We start from the raw sequence: 21,261 nt of genomic DNA, 5'->3' as shown, positions 1-21,261 counted from the left end.
TCAACTACCTCAATCAACCACCCGCAACACAAGCATAGTCTCAATTAATCTCACCACCAGCATTGTGTAGGTGGAGAGTAGGAGAAACCTCCCAAAATAACGTTTGATGTGTGAGGAAATAGCAACTCTGTCCCTAACACAGTTAATGTGGCCATTTTTGAGAAATTTAAATCTGTACCCTTTTTTTATATCAAACCTGCATCTAACTTTCATCTGTGTTGAATGTTTGATGTTGCATTTACCTCAAAAGAAAGAGTTATGCCAATTCTGGTCTTTGTTTACCTTCAAAGTGTAGTGCATTCTGATACAGAAATCAATGTCCTAATCTCCAAAACGTGCAAAGAGGAAGAAATACATTCATGTTTGAGTTGTAAGTATGTTTATGTTTTTTAAACACAATTAAATTCTATTCCAACAAATAGTAATTTGGGGGAAACTAAAAATGGTCTTTGGAAAGGGGAAAATTTTAATAAAATTGAGTCTTAATGCAAGGGGCAAATGCTAACATGAAGGCAGGTGGAAGCAGTCTATATTCAAAGTGGAAAACTAAAAGTTCGAAGTCAATAAATTGTCCGTAAAATGAGTACACTGTCACAAATTATAATCAAGTCATTTTCCAAAGCCAGAGGGACTGTCCGAATCATGTTGTAGGCTTGGGGAAATCTCTCTAGCGATCCTCGGGGCATATTATCAAGATGTGCGTTAAAAAACGCACATCACACATTTCCCTATCGCCGGATTTTATCGCTGTGAAAGCGTGTAATTATCAACGTGCAACACGTAGGCGTTATTAAATCCGGCGATAGTCTGCAGTAGTGAACATTAGCGCGTGAAAACAAGCGTTGTTGTCACTCGCTAATGTGTGCCTTGATAACATGGGGGGGTGGATTCAGCTTTATGATCCACACCCCCATGTTATCAATGCCTAACACCTGATCAAAGCTGGCGTTGGGAGACCTCCGATAAACGAGTTTATCGCAGGTCTCCTTCTCCCAACGCCTGCCTTGATAATAGGGTGTTACCACCTCCAACCACATTTTACATGTGGTTGGACGTGGGAACGCCCACTTTGCATGTCATTAGCGATGTTTCTCGCTGACATGCAAAGTGGGGCGGTATGAGGCTGAGGAAGGCGTTAGCATGCCCTTGTTGATAGGGCGCTAGAAGTATCGCCGCTTTCTCGGCACAATTCGCCGAAAAAGCGGCGATTCTTCACCTTGATAATATGGCCACCTCGTTCTCTGTTTTCATCACAGTAATGGTGAAGTCTTCCTCTGACACAGACATTGAATGGCTGGCTTTGATAGAACTGAACGCCGCACAGGACAACGAAAGCACAGATGTAGCTGGAGAAAAATGCACGGATGAACTGGGAGACACGACAACAGAAAGTGGGAGTGGGCTGGGCAGCATATGTGACTTAAGATCTGCTATCAAGGAGGTCATGAGGCCACACAAAGTTCAGAGCTGCTGAGTGACCATCTCTCAGGTCACTGGACCTGTCCAACGCAATCCCTGAGATCGTGAAAAAGCATTAGAAAGAGAAGATAAGGTCTATGCAGGCCGTGCAGTTGTATGCCCTGATGAAATGGGGACCCCTGGAGCTAATGAAGGGGTGGGTGCAGGTCAGATGGTTTTGGGACCTGCTTTTCTGACATTAAAGGTTGTTGTTCAAGGCCAATTTAAGTCCAAATCCTGCCTCTTCCTGGCTGGTGGTGTCCACATCTTCCACTCTCCCAGTTGCCTCCTCAGCCTCCTCCCAGAGTTTTTTTGTGACAGATTTTGTCTGTCTCCAGACGGCTGCCCTACCCTTGCTGGTGCAAGCTTTCTACTCCTCACTGATGGGGGAAAGTGGTTGTGACTGCTTTGCAGTGGAGAACCTTCGTTCTTGCTCTAGGTCCTGCTGTGATGAACTTTGGCCATCCTAGTCCGCTTAAAAGGAATGCGAAAAAGGGAAATTGTTGGTTTTGCTAATGCATAACAGCAACACTTTAATGGAAAGGGATATTTTACCCCTAGTTACAAGAGCTGACATAGTGCATTGTTCAACAAGCATGTATCAATCCAATGATTTGTTACAAATATGGGTGCTCTGCTGAATAGGTAGAAATATTTTCAAAAAATATATTTTTAATGCGTCAGGAGAAAGGGTTGTGCTAAAAGCTTATCTATTTGACTAATTCGGCGCTTAAAGCAAAAAAAAATGTTTTGCAACATTGGCTATCTGGGACTAGAGTATATTTGTCCAAGGCAATAAAGAATCATGAACGACATGTGTTATTGTTGATTTTTGTGTAATATATTTGTGAAGAAATGTGTGAATTATATGAATATAATGGGAAAACAATTGTATGGTGGTTAAGATCCTCATAAATTTGATGACACCTTTGGACGACCACCTCACTAATTATGTCCATTTCCTAATCGATCCTTCTCATCACGTCCCTTAGCCATGTTGGGAGTTGCTTAGATTATGGCAAGGAGCAGCAGGATGGAGGAGGATCATGTTGTGATGACGAGAGGATGGCTCAGAATGACCACAAAATGGCCATTTTCCTCCACCTGTATGAAATGTCCTCTTTGCTTTGGTAGGTAGACTCCACATGTGGGGGGGAACCCCTGTATGCAGGATACAACAATCTGCATGCAGAGAAAATTCCTCTGCATGCAGGATGGAGACCCATGCATGTAGGAACAACACTGAACAGTTGATCCAATTACAAAAGTATTAGCATGGATTGTATGTGTACCAAATGCATGTGTGTTAAGTAATATTTTTAGTATGTTGGACATAAAACATGAGCAGATTATGTGAGATTTTGTACCCGAGAGTTGTTAATGATACGTGTTTGAATGTTATAGAAAATAAAGAGGCAAATTATATTTCACTAAAGCATTGCATGTTAGTTTCATGACCTTATGTGAAATAAACAGTTGTGTCAAGATGGCATTTGTGGCCATTGTGGTAATAGTGTAGTTGCTCACCATTCATCATTGGCAAGAGTCTCAGAAATTCAGCAACCAAACTAACAGCTCAAGAACAAAATGTTAACTAGCTGATCCTGCACTTGAATACCCTGACTTCTATTCTACACACCACCCCAAGTACCTGAATATGGGTGCAAATTAAGGTCATGGTCTATATGTAATACCGGTCGCATGGCAATGTTGTGCAACACGCAACAGGCTACAACAGTCTTGCATGCCACTTCTAGGAAGTACACCAGCACCTACACCTCCTATGTCAAGACATCTGAATCACTACCCAAGGATCTCAAAAATGCGTCAATTGATGACTCATATACATATTTGTGCTCTGTTGTACCTTTGTTGAGGTAGTGTGTGGTTGGATGTGTGTAGGGTGTGAGGAAATCAGGAGAGTGCATACCTGGTATCACTTGCAACAAAGGTATTTCAAATTCTTATAAAGTGGCCTCTAGTCTAAATTTAATTATTCATACCTACAGACATGCAGTGGATGGGTACAGTATGTGTATTGTGTTGTAGGGCTTATTTAGTATATTAGAGATTCCACTACCGTATGCCTATGTAGCCCAGTTTGAGGTGTTGTTACTTGCCAATGAGCCACATTCCAACAAATTCCCCAGCAACCAAGTGACATGCATTAGGTGACTGCCAAGAGATGTAGCGGCCGTGTGTACTGCCAGAAAAGGAAGCATACACATCAGTGAAGCAGTCCCTTGCATCACAGATAGCTTGCACAATGATGAAGTGCCAGCGGTGTTTTTTGTACGAAACGTTTTCTGTGTGGTGACGTGACTGCAATGCCCCGTGGGTGCAGTCAATGTCATCTAGCTCAGAAGAGAAGGGGCCAAAAGCAAAAAATTCCCTTGCCACCTTTCCTTTTTCCCACAGTAACTTTGGCATGGCAATGTACTGATACACTCTTCTGTTGAGGCATCTACGTACAAGATGCAAGCATAGAGACCCGCTTGCTTGAGAGATGCCAGCGTTGTCAGAGGTGACCCTCTGGAAGGATCCAGAGGCCATTAAAAAGAGTGCATCCAGTAATTTGACATAGGCAGGGATAGCCTGGGAGAGGGCTGCAAGGGAATCAAGGTCTTGCTCCCAGTCTGCAACCATGTCAAAGTTCATAACAGGTATGAATCCATATTTGGCAATTACAGCTTTCCTGGACATCCCAAAGATCCTTATACTGTAAACTCTCTTTCTCTCCATCTCCTCAATTCATTAATCCTCAAAATGAGGGGCAAATCAACAAACACATTCGCCGACATAGTGAAGGAAGAAAAAGTTGTTTATCATGTGAGTTCATTCCTTATGTGATCAGCCTGGCAGTGATCGGTTGGTGTTAAAATGTGTTTCAGCTGGAGATAGGTGGTAACGTTTAGACTAATCACCTCCTTTCATTGTTGTTAACCTTGGTTTGCAATTCAATAATATACGTTTTTATGTGAAAAAAGAAAACAATCAAATTTGTTCTAACATTCAACAAGATTTCTTGATAACATTTTTTTAATAAAAATGTAGGCTTGTTTTAAATTACAATATATAGAAAGACTGGGTGATGAAAAAATTACATTACACAGGATTTCATACACAGTTTCAGTAATTAGGGTCTTCAAAAAGGCAAAAAACCTTTACTTTGGAATATTGGGCCCGATTACAATGTTGTTAGGAAACTGTTCAGAACGAATCGGTTCCGGACTCGTTTCCTACTGTCGAAGGGATGGTCGGAAGCAGAAGCGATGAGGTCGTATGTGGTCAATAGTGAGAGGTTTAATAAAGATAAGGACACAGTTTGAGGTGTCTGGATACAAAATAGCTGGTTGGAAAGGAGGTCTGTTGGCACCAAGGGAGGATATGGGAGGCTTCCTCAAGGTCTTGACAGAACCTAATGGTAGCTCTTTCTTCAATGCAGATCATGAAACCTATTACGGGTTCCAGATGGCCTGCCAGGATCCCGGAGTATGCTCAAAAACAAAAGAAAGTAGCTGTCAGAACCGAGTCCTATTATAAAACGGGACACCGTCACCCAACCATGTGGAGAGAATGAGGAAAGTAATGCGCGTTTTAATTTAGAGGTATTTTAGAGGGATAGCTTGAGGGTTTCTGAAAAGGGTAAGGCTTGTAGGCGATAGAACGGAGGTGAACGGGAATACTCAAAAGGTGGCCACTTTACACTTGCTGTCTTCACGCCACCAGTTACCCCCTAACTACTCCCAGTCGCCCGTTACACCTTCCCTCCCCATCTCTAAGTTCCCCTGCCCATCACGTACTGCTAAGAGCCACAACTCTCCTGAGTTGTGGAGGCTCGTACGTCCTCCGGGATCCACCACTCTTCGGTCCACGTCTCTGGACCCTCTTCTTCGGTTCCTCCTGCTCCGGCATCCGAGTTGCTCCTCCACAGCTCCCCGGTCTTCTTCCGGGTTCTCCTCTGCTGACTCGCCTGACGTCGTGTCTCCTTCCTTTTTCTGCGGGGCTTGACCTCCCACTGGGGCTCCTTATTGGTTGATGAGGATTTCCGTCCCGCCTTCGAGGTAACGGACTACATCCGGGTTACTTCCGGCGTTCTGCGGGAGGAGGGAAGTGTCGTCCATTAGCTGTGCCGGTCCGGATGCTTTGCCATCTTCGTTATAGTAAGGAATCCATGTTGTACTCTGCGAGGGTTTACTCTCGCTGGTGGGTTCGGCCTCGGGGACTCCCTCACACCTACCGAATTGGATCCTGCTGGTCCAGACGACCGATTACAATGCTTCCCAACATCGTTCGGTCGGATTCACATTGACTTCAATTAACGCCTGTGTTCAGAATGAGAACACAAGCTCCCACCGGAAAAAGGTGTGGTTGGACAATACATTGCACTCTGTGGCGGGCACCCTGTGGTGCCTGCCACATTGTGCATGTTTGGGAAGAGGGTCCCTTGGGTACCCCCACAGGACCACATTTGGACACCACCGGTTGAAAGGGGACCCACAACAGGTCCCCAAAGACAGGTACCGAAAGCTGTTTCCTCTCAGGCAAACCGAGTCCGAAAGGCTGTCCGAATCAATCAGCGTCATCTGGAAACCATGCCCATTTAGCTGAACAATTCGATTCTGAAACACTCGTACCTACCCAATGTCTTTCAGGACCGATTCGGACAGCCCATACGGTTTCTGGGCATCATAAATAGTTGTTGGGAAAGCTAAACTAATCTGTAGGAAACAATGGTTCTGAGTCGGATTCTGCAATACCGAACCCCTTCCAAAGCTTTTCCTAATGACATCATAATCTGACCCTTATTTGTTGGCTCCATTATTTTCTTTGGGAGCATGCTACATTCCCAGTGGTTGGCCATGTGGGATGCTGTACTTACTCCAAGACTGTGCTTGTGTACGTATACTAATGTTTGGAGTCCTATTTGGCTGTTGTAACGTTAGAAGTACACTTTGTGAATTGCAATGGCCTTACTCTTTTGTGTTGGGTCTTTGTTCATCCCTCAACCCCTCCCTATAGCCTTTCTATTTAATAGTAAGCATTTCTGATTTTCCATCCAATACACTTGTACCTCCCACATATACTACCATAACACATGTGTAAATGTGCTGAGATCTTGGTAGTTGGGGCTGAGATTTCCATACAGGAGATATGGGGGAGACAGAGACCTCCACATGGAGGTTTCTGAATAGCATTTGTTAGTATGTGAGTAGTACTATTGTAGTACTACTACATATGTTTTAAGCCAAATCTTCTATTTCTCACTGAGAAACGTGGTTGAGATATTATATTACTATCTGTGCTATGTGAATTTGCGTCTGTATGCCTGTCTCCAGGAAGAAGACAGTGGTATGTTTGTTTTGTTTCTGGTCCGTTTTTTGTCATTTTAGTTGTTTAGCTAAATTCAAGTCTCGGAGCCAGAGGCGGGGGATGAACTGGAATCTAGGAAGAAAATTGGATCTGACAACAACCTGGAGCTGAGAAAATATATTCTCTTTTGATGTTGGAATCTTGCATACATTGATGTAACTTTTTCCAGGCCTCAGGAATGCCCTAGTCTAGGCCTTCAATAGCAGCTCTACATTTGATGAATTATGCAGTTGTGCACAATGTAATGCAATACACATCTGTGAATGTACTTTATTATACTGTGCTCTCTGTTGTGTCTAACAGTGTGTACTAGAATTCTGTTCTTAAAAGTCAATCTTAAGCTAGTTGTTTTAACTAACACATTTTTGTTCTGCTATTAACTGTATTTTTGTTTAGACACTATTGCTTGTAGTGTGTTGAATTTTCTGGTACTGTGCAAGACTTTTGATGTTTTTCACAAACTGACAGATGTTCCTCCTTTCCTGGAAACCATGCCAAATCTCATGCATGTAGTGGCAATTACATAACCACAGGCTGGTGTCGCCTGAGCCCTCCACCTAAATAGTAATTACCATAGAATGCAATTAACTAGGATATATATCACATAAAGGTTCTGTGATATTGAACTTACTCCTTGCGAGATAACTCAAGAGTGACATTTGAGTTAAAATGGCCGGACAGAAAATAAGAACTCAGACGCTCCCTACTTTGTTATACTGAATTCTGCTCCATGAGTCGATTAAAGCAACTATAGCAGTAGAGTGGGCGGGAGTGGGGAGGTGGGTTCTGGGTTGTTTTTATTGTACCAATTTTGGTTTGGATCATTTTTATCTAAATGCCAACAGAAATTTATACCAAAAAAACTAGTATGTATCACATGTACATAGTGCCTAGAAGCAGCCTCATAAATTATTTGCTGAGATTCAGGCTCTAAAAATTAATAGGTGGGGCAAGCTATTTTAACAATGTTTTCCTCCTGAGGATGTTACTAAGAACACATGAACATCCACACCTATGAACAAGGGCCTTTAAATGATGCACACTACCTTGAATGATGCACACTACCTTGCTTCATTTAGCACAATTGGTATTCTAGTGCAGTGACGGTTCAAATCAAGACAGAACAAACTTTGAATACATCCTTGGAAGTGTACATTCTTACATGTGCATGTTAATGCTTAGCATTATGACCAAATGCACCTTGCTCAAACATTGCAGTTGTAGGGCTGTTGGCAGACACATTGCAACTCTGCCCTAAAAAACACACCCACTGACATCCTAATGTATCCTCTGTTTCTCTCAAGGTATTTTGAAATAATAGCACCTTAAATCTTCTATCTCAGGTATTGATTTTCCTGCAGTTTTCTTTAGATGCTGCCAGTAAACTTTTGATATGTGAACAGACTATGCTTAATTTCAGCAAAATCTCAAAGGTACAGAAAGTAGTATCAGCACCCTTTGCTTCTAAGATAATATCACTGGAAGTAACATTGCATGACATTTGACCCTGATGACATCACAAGAAGTTACACCATGTGACATTTGACATCCCAGGAAGTAACTTCATGAGACATTTTACTCATGCTGCCACAGGAAGTGCCAAAGTAGAGCACTTTGTTTAGAATAAAGACATGCAAAATCCAGGTCTATACCAGAATGTTGTGCTCATGTGTAGCATGGCAACATTTTGTATAATAAAAATTCAGTGCACTGATACTAAGGGCCTTATTACGATTGTGGCAATACCATGGACTGCTGTCCGACCGATGTATTACGAGTTGGGCGGATCGACCTTGCAAAGATTGCCGCTGGAGTGCCAAGACTGCCATAGGTGGATACAGAGGAGCTGTACCGCCATTGTAATAGGAGTTGCCTGTTCCATGAGCAGATCATGGCGGGCCAACCACCAGCTTCAAGGTGGCGGTGATGAAGGATTTGGGGTGTGTACTCAACTCTTACTTTTTCTTCCAGGCAGATTCCAACTTGAATCCCTTTCTCCAGGTCCCCTTTCACAGCAGGATCTTCACCATGAGGATTATGACCCAATGTGCAGCGGTCTTCAGGTGAGTCTTTTTTTATGCACCATATACTATTTGCCAGTGCTGCCCACTTAAGGGCTGAACCCCGGTAATGGGTATTGTTAGATTTGGTGGTCTCTAGTTGGCACAGGTAGGCACTTGTGACAAATAGGGACCCTTGCCTCTAGTCAGGGTAAGGAGGTACACTCCTAAAATAACCCCTGCTCACCCCCTTAGTAGCTTGGCACGAGCAGACAGGCTTATCTCAGAGGTAGTGTGTAAAGCATTTGTGAACACATACAGTAATCAAGTGACAACACTACAGATGGACAGCACACAAGTTGTATATTAAAAATAAGTATTCTTTATATAGATTTAACACAAGACCACACACAACAAAAATCCACAATACTGTACTTAAAATGGTAGAATTAGGTCAGTTCTCTTCAGATCTTAAAATGCGACCCTTTGAGTCAATGTACCTTACAATGCGCCACGCTTCGACAACAAAAGTGTTGCAGAGATGGAGATGCGGCAAAGACCCGGTGCAAGGAAATAAGACGTTGTTTCCTTCGTGAGGCGACATGCTCCTCCGATGTTGTGAGAGGTCTTGGCTCGATGCGTCAGCTGCAGCAGTGACACTCTTGTTCCGTGATGCGACGACAGCGGCTTTGGCGGTGATACTCTTCTCCGACGAGGTTACTTTTTCTTGTGTAATTTTGATTTGGTCAGCGGTACGAAAGAGAAACATGGGAGTAGAAATTGTTGCCTCTGGAAATCCCTGAGGTCAATGCTTTGTCTAAGACCCTTTCAAAGGTGCAAATTACTGCACGTGCAAATGATTTGCAAATGTGCATTAGCACATACATCTTCTCTCTTCAGTGAAAATATTTTCCACATGAATAAATGCCTTCCTGTACAATCCTTTAAAATATCAAGAGCATTCCCCCTCCTTTTCCACCCTGAAAGGAAACTTAATTCTGCTGTAGACAGTAGCAAATGAACGTGTGTTTCCAGATTGGGTAACTATCTGCAAGAGGACTACTGACAAAAGTACAAGTTTGTGAGTGTTCACTTCTTTATGCAGAGTCAACAACTCAGTAATTCTTTCACTCTATTGTAAAGCGCCAAGAGACTTCTGGGTAATATCCGTGCTATATTAAAGTGCATAAATAAATAACTGCCAAAAATAGATTTACTAATAGCAAAGCTGCAATGAACGAATTCACTCATTCAGGCTAGATTTATATCCTTAAAGTGCACTTAAGAGGCAATGTAAGAAAAGAAAATATTCCTGTCCAGATTCTGGAAGCAGGCTGTAACATTTACATTTATAAAAGACAGTTTCAGCACACCTAACATGTATGAATTGCGCCAAATCTGTATAGGTATAGGTTTTCCTTTTAGAAGTCATTTTTGACAAGAGTGTTAGTTCAGTTGGTTTAATGCAACATCCAAAGACGACAAATCCAAGTTTACACCAACTTGTAAATGTATATCCCAGTGTATGATACATGGTGAGGTGATATAACACCCCATTAAGTGGCAACTTCGTATTTGGATCCAGTCGCGGCGGACACAGGTATGAGCTGTGGGACGGTGCGGGGTGTGGGTGGGGGAAGTCGACATACAATGGGATAAGTTAAATTGAAAATAAAACCACTTACCTTGCGTGCACCGCAAGCTCAAGGTAAGTGTTTTTATTTTTTTTATTTAATTTAACTTATCCCATCGTATGTTGACATCCCTGACCCACACCCTGCACCTCCCCACCGCTCTTACCTGTGTTGGCCGTGAATGGACTGACCCCGCCCCGCCTCAGCACTCTTACCTGTACAAGCCGCCACTGTTTGGATCAGGTAACAATTATGGAGGTATTTGTTACATTGAACATCATTTCTCCTTAGTACAGTTATAGAAACGGGAATAAGGAGAGAAACTACCTATAACTAAAGGGTGAAGAAGGAGTAAGTAGAGTGTTGAGAACAAACAAACATAATGATGCTCTATTAATGCTATGTTTTAATGCTGACTATGTGTTGGGAAACATAGATTAAATAAGGGGGAATTCCTAAAAAAGGGAAGAGTGTAGAAGATAATAATACATCAGTGTCAGAGATATTGTGGAACTGGATTGATTAATGAAGGGTATATCATTTACCACCCTCAGTACTCAACTATATAGATATTCAGTCTCCCAGGATAGGATGAAAAGAATGTGAGGACATAGGGGGCGTGGCTTCCATGCCGAAGAAGCATGGCGGATCTAGTTTGAGCTCCGCAGCGACGCAGGACTATGCTGACAATTTGGTGCCTCGTCTGCTGGTTTTTCCAACCGTGGATCACTGCAATGGTTTTGTGAGGGTTCGGTGAGCCTTTTGGCCAGACTTGACGATCCTGACACAGGTTTTGAACCCCCTTTACCACGGCGGTGAGTTTCTCTTCATAAAATCACGTTTTGTTTTCGGCGTCGGTGCTCGGGTTTTCTCTCACAGCGGCCCATTCCTCCTCATGGAATACCTCACATTACCATGTTTGTGGACCATTCCTGCTCCAAAAATGTCTGCTACAAATGCAATTAGCTTTTCAATGCCCAGCCTGATCAATTGAGTTTTTTTTACTGTGCCACACCCAACTAACTGCCAGAATATACTTCATTACAAAATATGTTATATTTTAATAACTTTTTCTGGCAAGATTATGGCTGCACCATTATCAACCTGGGATTGATGCACCCATTAACAAAAGGAGTTTTGCTGTAAAGTCATTATCACTTCAGAGAGACTAACATCACCGAACGCTCCCGCCATTTTATATTGAGCCACTCATATTTTTCTCTTTCTGCCTGTTTCCAGGTGTCCCTGTGCTCTTTTCCTTCATTCATCTGAAACAATAATTGGGCATTGACTGTCTGACTTCTAAAAGTGCTCCCATTACAAATATCTCAATATTTTTTGTGGCAGGGAGATAAGTATGCATCTCTAAATCGGGACCTACATTTGATATACCTTTCCTCAGATTCTTCTGATATTACTGCTAAACATTCTTATTATAAGGTGTGGCACATGTTGGGATCTTTGATACTATAATTCGGCACCTTCACAGGATCTACTCCTTTTCTAAAATATTTTTTTTGAGACATACCCATCCAGCGCTGTGCATTATAAATCGCTCTTTTCAGTGTTCCACAATGGCTAGCAATCTTCATACTGTCAGATCTTCTTCCTCTGGTTCTAAACCGAAAAGACATAAAAATGATCCACCTTCTCCTATTCTCTCTTCACAAAATCCATTCCTGGACTCTATATTAGACGAAGTGTGTGGCCTTCAACCTTTCATGTCCACTACCAATGAAAAGCTAAAACAGATTGAAGAGAGATGGATTGTCATGGAGGGAAAGGTTTTGGAACTAGAACAACGAGTAAGCCACTTACAAGATGTTTCTTCACAGATTCCAACATTAGAACAAGAAATTCACAAGTTAAAAATGCACACGGAGGATCTTGAAAATCGTAATCAAAGGAATAATCTACGCCTTCGGGAAAATATTGAAGGCTCTGACATGGTTTCCTTCCTACAGAAGTTCTTGCATGAACTTTTGGATCTCCAGCCATCTGCAACTCCCCTCAACATACAGAGAGCACATCGTCTTGGTCGTCTCCATCATACTTCAAATAAACAACGTGGAATCATAATGCTTTTCTTGGAATTTACCAAACTCATGCACGTCCTGAAGGCAGTAAGACTTAAACACCGACTTATCTGGTCAGGTTATAATATCTTCATATCCCAGGATGTATCCAACGCAACAAATGTCCATCATAAAGAATTTCTCTCCCTAAGCCCTCAGATGAGACCGCTTAATATTCAATATGGAATACTTCATCCCTGCCTTTGCAAAATCACACATGAAGGACGGTCAAGTTCCTTTGATGATCCTGACAAACTTAAAGTTTTTCTACATGATATCTCTTCTTGTGGAATGGATACCAACATCTGACTGTTCTTATAGTACAATGCTTGTTAATATGATGCTATAAGTTATGCTTTGTTAAAATTACGACTAGTCATTGTTATATTCTTATTTACGAGGCTCTCATTTCATCTGTTTATTATTATCTCTGTCCGTGTCCTTCAACGTCACTATGCTCCTCCAACTTTGGTTATTTCTTGCCTTACAGATCTGGATTCTACTCCTTAATCTATTTACCTCTTTTTTGATCTTTCTTCCTCTTTTTTCTTCTTTCTGTCTTTTCCTTATTTTCCTTCTTTCTTATTTCATGTCCATCTTGTGTTATGGTGCATGTTTTGCCTTTATTAATGTGTTTTACTCATCACATATTTAGAATTGTATTTTCTTCTTTCTCCTTGCTATTTATGCAGTTTCGTATTCCTGTTCCCTCATGTATCCTCTAATCCAACATCATGGTTAATGTGGTCTCGTGGAATGTACGTGGTCTAGGTCATCCTATGAAGCGTCAAAAGGTATTGTCTCATTTAGCTAAACTTAACACCCAAGTTGCTTTTTTACAGGACATCCATTGCAATGATATAGAGTCTCTTAAACTCAAACGTCAATGAGTTAATCAAATTGTTTTTTCTCCTGCTACGGATCTTCATGGCGCTGTTGCTATACTATTTCATAAATCAATTAATAAACAAGTATTATCATCAGAATGTGATACTTAGGGTCATTGGGTGTTGCTTTATACTATCATCAACAAAATGCAAATTACTTTTTTCAATATTTATGGGCCTGTTAAATCAGATCCAGAATTTTGGCAATCTATAAAAATGAAACTACTAACTGAATCTAATCTAAACATAGTTGTTGGTGGCGACTTTAATAGTTTGTTGGACCCTTTTTCAGACAGAAAATCCAAGTGTAACTGCAAACCAGACAAAACTCACAAATCTTTCCAATCTGCCATTTCATCACGTCCTTTATTTGATTCATGGAAGACATGCAATCCTGATTCCTCAGAATTCACTTTCTTTTCTCCTGTTCACAACACAAGGTCTTTATTTCTGACCATGCTCCTGTATCTACTTCCAGTGATATATCCATCACCTCATGTAAACAAGGCTGATGGCGTTTTAACAATCACCTTTTATCAGACCGTACTTTTATATCAGAAGCGACCTCCTTCATTAATGAATTTTTTGTAATGAATAATTCTTTAGACACCTCAATTCATAATAATTGGGATGCTTTTAAAGCATCCTTTAGAGCTTTCACTATTGCATATGCTTCAAAGAAAAGAAATTTAATGAATGCCAAATATAAAGACGCCCTAACACTAATCAAAACTCTGAAACTCAAGTATTTCTCTTCTAAATCACCATCATCACTACAAGAGTTAATTAAAGCTAAATCAACCCTAAATAAAATTGCTACTCTAGACGCCTGTAACATCCTTCTTAAGGTTAAATGGAAATTTCACGAAGGCCAAAACAAAGAAGGGAAAATGCTAGCGAATTATTTAAAAATCAAATCAGAACATAAAACTGTTGGCCCTATTCATGCAGAATTGAACGATAAACTCCCCTCATCTGATTCTGATATTATCAATACCTTTCAATCATATTACAATCTCCTATACACAGAATCTACTAATCCCTCTAAAGAAGATTTTGCATCTTTTTTCCAAAATATTCCTAAACCTACATCTCTCACAGATATCTTTTTGCCATTAGAGAAAGATATTTCCCTTCAGGAAATATCTGACGCCCTCAAATCCTTGAAGAAAGCAAAAGCTCTGTTGCGTTCTAATCTAGGACCCTGATGGATACTGTGACCTTATGCCCCTATACGGCTATAAATCCATTTATTCCCTATATTGGCATAACCGATCAAATGCAATATTCAGAAACTCGTCTCTGGCCTCACACGAACAGAGCCACATTTCAGAATCGCTTTCTCTGCAACTTCCTTTGCAGCTCATTAGTGCAATGACATAGCAGAAGTTACTATCTAAGATTCCCAGATTAACACTCCGAGTTCTTCAACAAGATAAAAACTCAGCAACCTGGGAAAGCCCCGCTTGCTATGTTTTGATTAGTAATAGAACTCTAATGAGCACTGATAGACGATCACTTCCTAGTGACATCTTTATTGACGTCTTATGTCCAAAAACTTACGTCAAACAAGGCACCTTTCAGGTATAAATATTACTAACGTTACCTTAAGCAAATGCTGATGATACCATCGCTGCTGCTGTTATGCTGAAGCTATCGCTGTCAAGCTAATGCTGACACTATCGCTACTGCTATCGCTGCTAACGAGCGAACGATGGTGTGGTGAACACAGGAGCTGAACAGCCGTCCCCTGCAAGAGCCCAGCAGATGCAAGCTGCCCGCGGACGCTGCCCCTCCTCTTCCTCGACGCGCTGAGAGAGACGCTGTCTTTTCTCTTGCCGAGAAATCCAGCTCCGGCGTTTCCAGCCTACTCTTGCGAGTGACTGGGATATCGAGTTCCCTGAAGGAGATACCAGACCTCCAGCATTCTATTCCAGAGGTATGGTGTTGACTAAACCCTTAGAGAGAATTCTTGAAGCAAACCTTGGCAAAACCAACTTAACTTAAAGCTACTTACTTACTCCCCTCCCAAGTATTAGGCTTAGGTCAGGTACACTGGGGTAGGCGTAGTTAGAAGCACCAGTTGAGTATTTTAGCCTAATGTATATATGAATGTATATATGTTTTATTCATTTTAAACCATTATATGGCTAAGAAACCATATCAATGCCTTTACAGTATTTTTTCGCAATACTCATCTTACTGTACGTACTTTTTATAATAACAAGTCTTGCAATTGTGGCAATTCATTTCTCTTGTACGAGAAGAAAGACTGTTCAATAAATGTTACCTTTTTTTGAAAACGCCCGTCTCTCTATTCTCTACATATTGTGAAAGTAATCTGCACAACAACTGACTGAGTAAAATAACTGTCTATTGTTTCACACAACTCTAGAGATTGACTCTTATCTGAGGAGCAAAGTTGTCATGTTGCACAGTTGTAGGAAAACTGAATCCCTTCTTGTCTCTACCAGGGAAGCTGATCACTTCCTATTCAGTCAAGAAAGTTTCCAGTGACCTCTGAGCTAGTTGGTAACAAACCCAATTAAGTTTAGCATAGTCAGTAGAGGCCTGGAAGATCCGCACTTCTACGTCGATACTACTGTTTATGTTATTCCAATGCGCAGGGCCTATTGGGAAAATAGGAACTACACTACATGGCGCCCAACGTTTGGTAAGGCGATAAACTAACGCAAGACGTTAGAGTAACTCAGTCGTGCATTTTTCACACAGACCCCTTTCTCCCGTAAATACTCCAATAGACGTCTGGAGTGGGTGAAAGGTTAAAATCCACCCGAACTCAGTAGGAAGAGATTCCTATGTAAAGCTCTGGTTTATTCAACGTTGAAGGATACAGTGTTCCAAAATATTGTGCACCTAATCTTTGTCTTCTTGGAGACCTGCGCTGCAAAAACCTTTCTGACAATAAAATGTCAGACTTAGAGTACGGAACCACTGGGGGTGCAGTAAATTCGACTCAGCAGGGTCCCGATGGGACTACTGAACCGGGTGCAATAATCATCCCGGCACATTTAAGAAAATCTATAACGTTAAAACTTATAGAAAATGGACTGGCCACCTTCTTCTTCATGATAGAGGCACACGAATATCGACAGACAGAGGTATTCTATTCATGGATAAAATTTTCAGCAGCAAATGCCGCAACACAGGAGTTCCACTACTATGTAGTAGGAGTTCCACCGGATGAATACGCTCCTTTCGAGGAGATTGAAATCCCATTAAAATACCAAGAACATTTACTTTGGTTTAAAGGCGCCCTAAAACATAATGATCATATTACCAGGCTCGGTCCACTAGGTAGACCAGGAGCAACGTGGCCGGTTCTAGCCAGCTTCACACCACATCCGGAAATTGCAAAAATGTCTAAAGAAGAGCTGTTAGCACAGCTAGAAACATTAATTAAAATACATAGGCAATTAGTCCAATATGTAATGCGGACTGCAACAGTCCAACCAGCTGTTAATGTACCACAGCTGACCCCTCATCAGGGGAACACTAATAAAATTACACCACAGAACATACAATCATGTCTTGGTAAAACACCTGCAAAACGGGAACAAATTCCTTTCTGGTTAGCGCAGAAAATCACTCAAATAGAGGCAGTATTTCCGAATACTACCCCTCTTGAGAAACACAGAATCTTGACCATCTGCTTTCCTATGGGGGTCGCACCACACGTGGAGGACTGTGACACTTGGGGTACAGTCTTTGCTTCCATTTACACAAAAACACATGGTGTTCTGTCTATGGCGGTAATACCAGAAGTGCTAAAACAGATTCAAAATGAATACGGTCCAGAACCTGCTTTAACTCTTGGTATTAAATTACTGAAAGACTTCAAGCAGGTTTCAGCTATATTACTAGCCAATATAAAGGGAGAAGCAGCATCTGTGGCGATCCCCCAGAAGTTGAAGGAAATAGATATAACAGATCAACCAATTGAGCTTGCCAGAATCATAGAGAAATGCTATGAAGAACTAGGTAGAGACAGCTTGGGTGGGAAACCAGTTAAGCCCCAACTGCTCGAAAATCCTGAAAAATTATTTATTAAAAATAATTCAAACACTCCTAAAAAGAGCTGGCATGGAAATAAACAATCCACTCCCAAGGAAACAGTTTTCCAGTCCAGAGGAAGGTCTCCTCGACGGAGGGAAAGAACTCCGACTCGAGAACACCAGTCTCCCCAGAGGGAGCCCTCTGAGAAAAGATACAACCTTAGAAATAGGGATAATTTGAAAAAACCTGATAGATATCAAAGTATTGATACACATCCCTCTCGATCTTTTTCGCAGAAATCGGAAAGAAGAGGACGGTCAGACCCAGGAGAGCACACCAAGTCCAAAGACAAGGAACCTGCTCAGAGTAAAAAATCTCAATTTCCAAAAAAGAAGGTAGCCAGTATTAGAGTAATCGAACATGCCGAGAATACTGAGGACACAGTTGAAAAACGGGGAGTGGGCACAGACAATGCTAGACAGTGCAGCAGAAATCACTATAGCCCGCGAGATCTTGATGAGCCATCTGAAAACAGTGGACACGAATGAATACATTCAGGTTGAAAGTGCCGACACCAGACTTAGCGAGCCCCATAAGATATACGAAATAACACTTCGTATAGAGGGTGATAAGACTAGGAAAATAAGAGGTCTATTTTGGGATAAACTCTCAAAAGGCTATGATATTCTGTTAGCTGAAAAGGATTGGCCCCCAGAGTTTGTCAGGGAGTGCCCTCGCGGCGAAGAAATGATAATGCCTGCCTTCTCGAATCACATTCCGATTCACAAAAAATATACTTATGCAAGGAAATGGGCAGTGGCCCAGGCACCGGCATTATATAAAAATTATGTAGGATGGGATGAGGACTCTCCTCCTCACAAAATCCAATTAAACAGTGAACCAACTGCACAAAGGCAGTATCCCATTAAGCAAGAAGCTAAAAAACAAGTCAGGGAGATCTTAGATCAACTTGAATACCAGGGGGCGATTGAAACATGCACCTCTCAAATGAACAATCCTTTGTTTCCTGTCTCCAAGCCAGACAATTCATATCGTCTAGTTTTGGACTACAGACACCTTAATGCATGTTGCAAAACTTTGCAGTACGAAATTCGAATAGTGCTGCACTAATGAATAACATAGTTAGGAAAAAATATAAAACAACATTAGACATATCTAATGGTTTCTTTTGTCAAAACATTGCACCAGAAAGCAGATACTTGACCGCTTTCTCAATAATGGGGTCTCAGAAAAATTTCTGTAGGCTCCCACAGGGGTTCAAGAACAGCCCAGGACTATTCTCAGCTAGAGTAACGGAGTTACTACAAATATATGATGATGAGGCATTATCCTACATAGATGATATCTATCTCACAGACGACGACTTGGATACTCACTTGAAAAGAGTGAACACAATTATACTTGGGTTCGCTGCAGAGGGTTACAAATTCAACTTTAAAAAGTCTCAAATTGCCCATCTGACAGTATTATTTTTAGGATACGAATTATCAAGTGAAGGAAAAAGCCTAGCGGACAACTTCTTAGAGAAGTGCGCTGTACTCCAAGCTCCAAAAACGCTGAAGAATTTACAATCGATTCTAGGCTTTCTGAATTTCGGTAGAACTTACATTCTAAATTACGCAGAGAGGGTTAAACCTCTCTACGAACTAATTAAACCTGATTTTAAACAAATCGCCTGGACTCAAAAACACACAGAAATTTTGAGATCACTGCAAACAGACATGTTAGCAAAAATAAAATTAGATACACGTGACAACACACGCAATCTTGTAATCCGAGTCATCCCAGGAAGATGCGTATTCACGTACCTGACCTCTAATGAGGGAGAAAAGATACCAATAGCTTACAAATCACATTTGTACACAAAGGCTGAAATAAAATTCAGTTCAACTGAGAAAATTCTACCTATCAATCAATCAGTGACACTTATAAAGCGCGCTACATACCCGTAGGGTCTCAAGGCGCTGAGTTCAGACTGCTGTAGCGAAAGAAAGGGCCCTAGCACAAGGTAAACGAATAATAATCGTTACACCTATACCGGCATTAGAAGCAGTAACTAAAGCAAGCATTCCTAATGCTAAAGCTTTGCATCCGAGATGGATCCAGTGGGTAAATTCTCTTGCTGCAACAGACGTAGTTTACGAATTTGATCCTAACTTAAAGACACAGGAATTTTTACAATATGAATATGAATGTCCTCTGCCAATTGAAATCCTGCCTCTAGAAGAATACGGAAGTATTATATATACTGACGGATCAGCACAACCCGCAGTTGGGGGCAAACAAGCTTACAGTGCTGCGTGCGCGATTGTTAAAGGTCGTTGGCACAAAGGAAAATTTAGACCAATGGTCACTAAAACACAATCTCTAGGAGATTGCTCAGCTCAACGAGCTGAATTGGTAGCATTTAAGATGGTACTAGAAAATACCGATCGCGAATTCCCCACACTAATAGTGTGCGATTCTTATTATTGCGTACAATCTTATAATAAATATTTGCAGAATTGGGTGGAAAATGGTTTCAAAGATGCAAAAGGTAGCACAATTAAGCATAAAATGCTTTGGGAACAAGTAGTTCTTTTACAGAAGGAACTACAAAAGACTCACGTGATACACACTCTGAGTCATCAACGTGATGGCGTTCACGTTGCAGGGAATTCATTGGCTGATGAAGCTGCGAAGGCAGCTGTGCAAACGGCTTCCGTAGCTGCGATTACTCGGTCACAAACAAAAATAGACAGCGACATTCTACAAGCTGTCAGTGCGTCACTAAAAGATGATAAGAAAACACTCCCAAAAGGCTTTCCAGAAAAGTACTTATATTCAACAGATACGAATAATGTTCCTTTTGCTCGAATCCCTGGAGTGGGGGATAGAGTAATTCCAAACATGGAACACAGGTTAGGACTAATAAAAGCGGCACACGAAGGGCTTGCTTCTGCACACGCTGGCGTTTCCGCGACAGTATCACTATTAAAACAGAGATATTGGTGGCCTCGCATGAGAATACAAACTAAGAAGTATGTATTAGAATGCGAAATATGCCAAAGAATGAAAGTATCAACAGTAAAACGACCAGCGCAGACATCCCTTCTCATCTCGGATAAACCATTTGCATGTGTTTACCTGGACCACTGTGGTCCCCTAGAAAGGGAAGGCAACTATAAATATATCGTGGTCGCAGTGGATTCCTGTACGAGGTTCATATGGATGTGGCCCCAGCGCTCGGCTGACGCCAGAACGGTTATAAAAGATCTGCGAGTCTTTATCGGCACATACGCAATTGACATGTTCCATTCTGACCAGGGTCCTGCTTTCAGCTCTCGAGCTTATAAGGAGGCTATGGCCAGCATGGGAGTTGGGTTGGGGTATTCTTGTCCATCACATCCCGAAGGGAACAGTGTGGTAGAAAGAAAAAACCGGGACATAAAGCAATCTATAACAGCTAAGGTATTAGGTTCAGGCGCTGGGTGGGTCAAACATTTAATAAGTGTCCAGATCAGTCTTAATAATTTGCCAAGAAATTCTCTAAAAGGTTTCAGCCCATACGAACTATTGTTCGGAACTAGAATGCGAGTTCAGGACTTAGATAGTCAGGTATCAGTGGTACAAGATAAGAAAACAGACTTTGACATCAAAGATCGTTTGGCTGTTTTACAGGACTTAAATAAAACAAGAAAATCCTTAAGCAACATAAAGTTAAAGCAACAGCCAGCTACCACTGACGAGGCACCACCAGCAACAGCCCCAGCAAGGCCTGTCTGGATTCCAAAGATTGGGGATCTAGTCAGAGAAA

Source organism: Lissotriton vulgaris, chromosome 8 (assembly GCF_964263255.1).
Source record: "Lissotriton vulgaris chromosome 8, aLisVul1.2, whole genome shotgun sequence".
In the NCBI taxonomy this organism is placed as follows: domain Eukaryota; kingdom Metazoa; phylum Chordata; class Amphibia; order Caudata; family Salamandridae; genus Lissotriton; species Lissotriton vulgaris.
Note: the sequence above shows the minus strand (reverse complement) of the source record.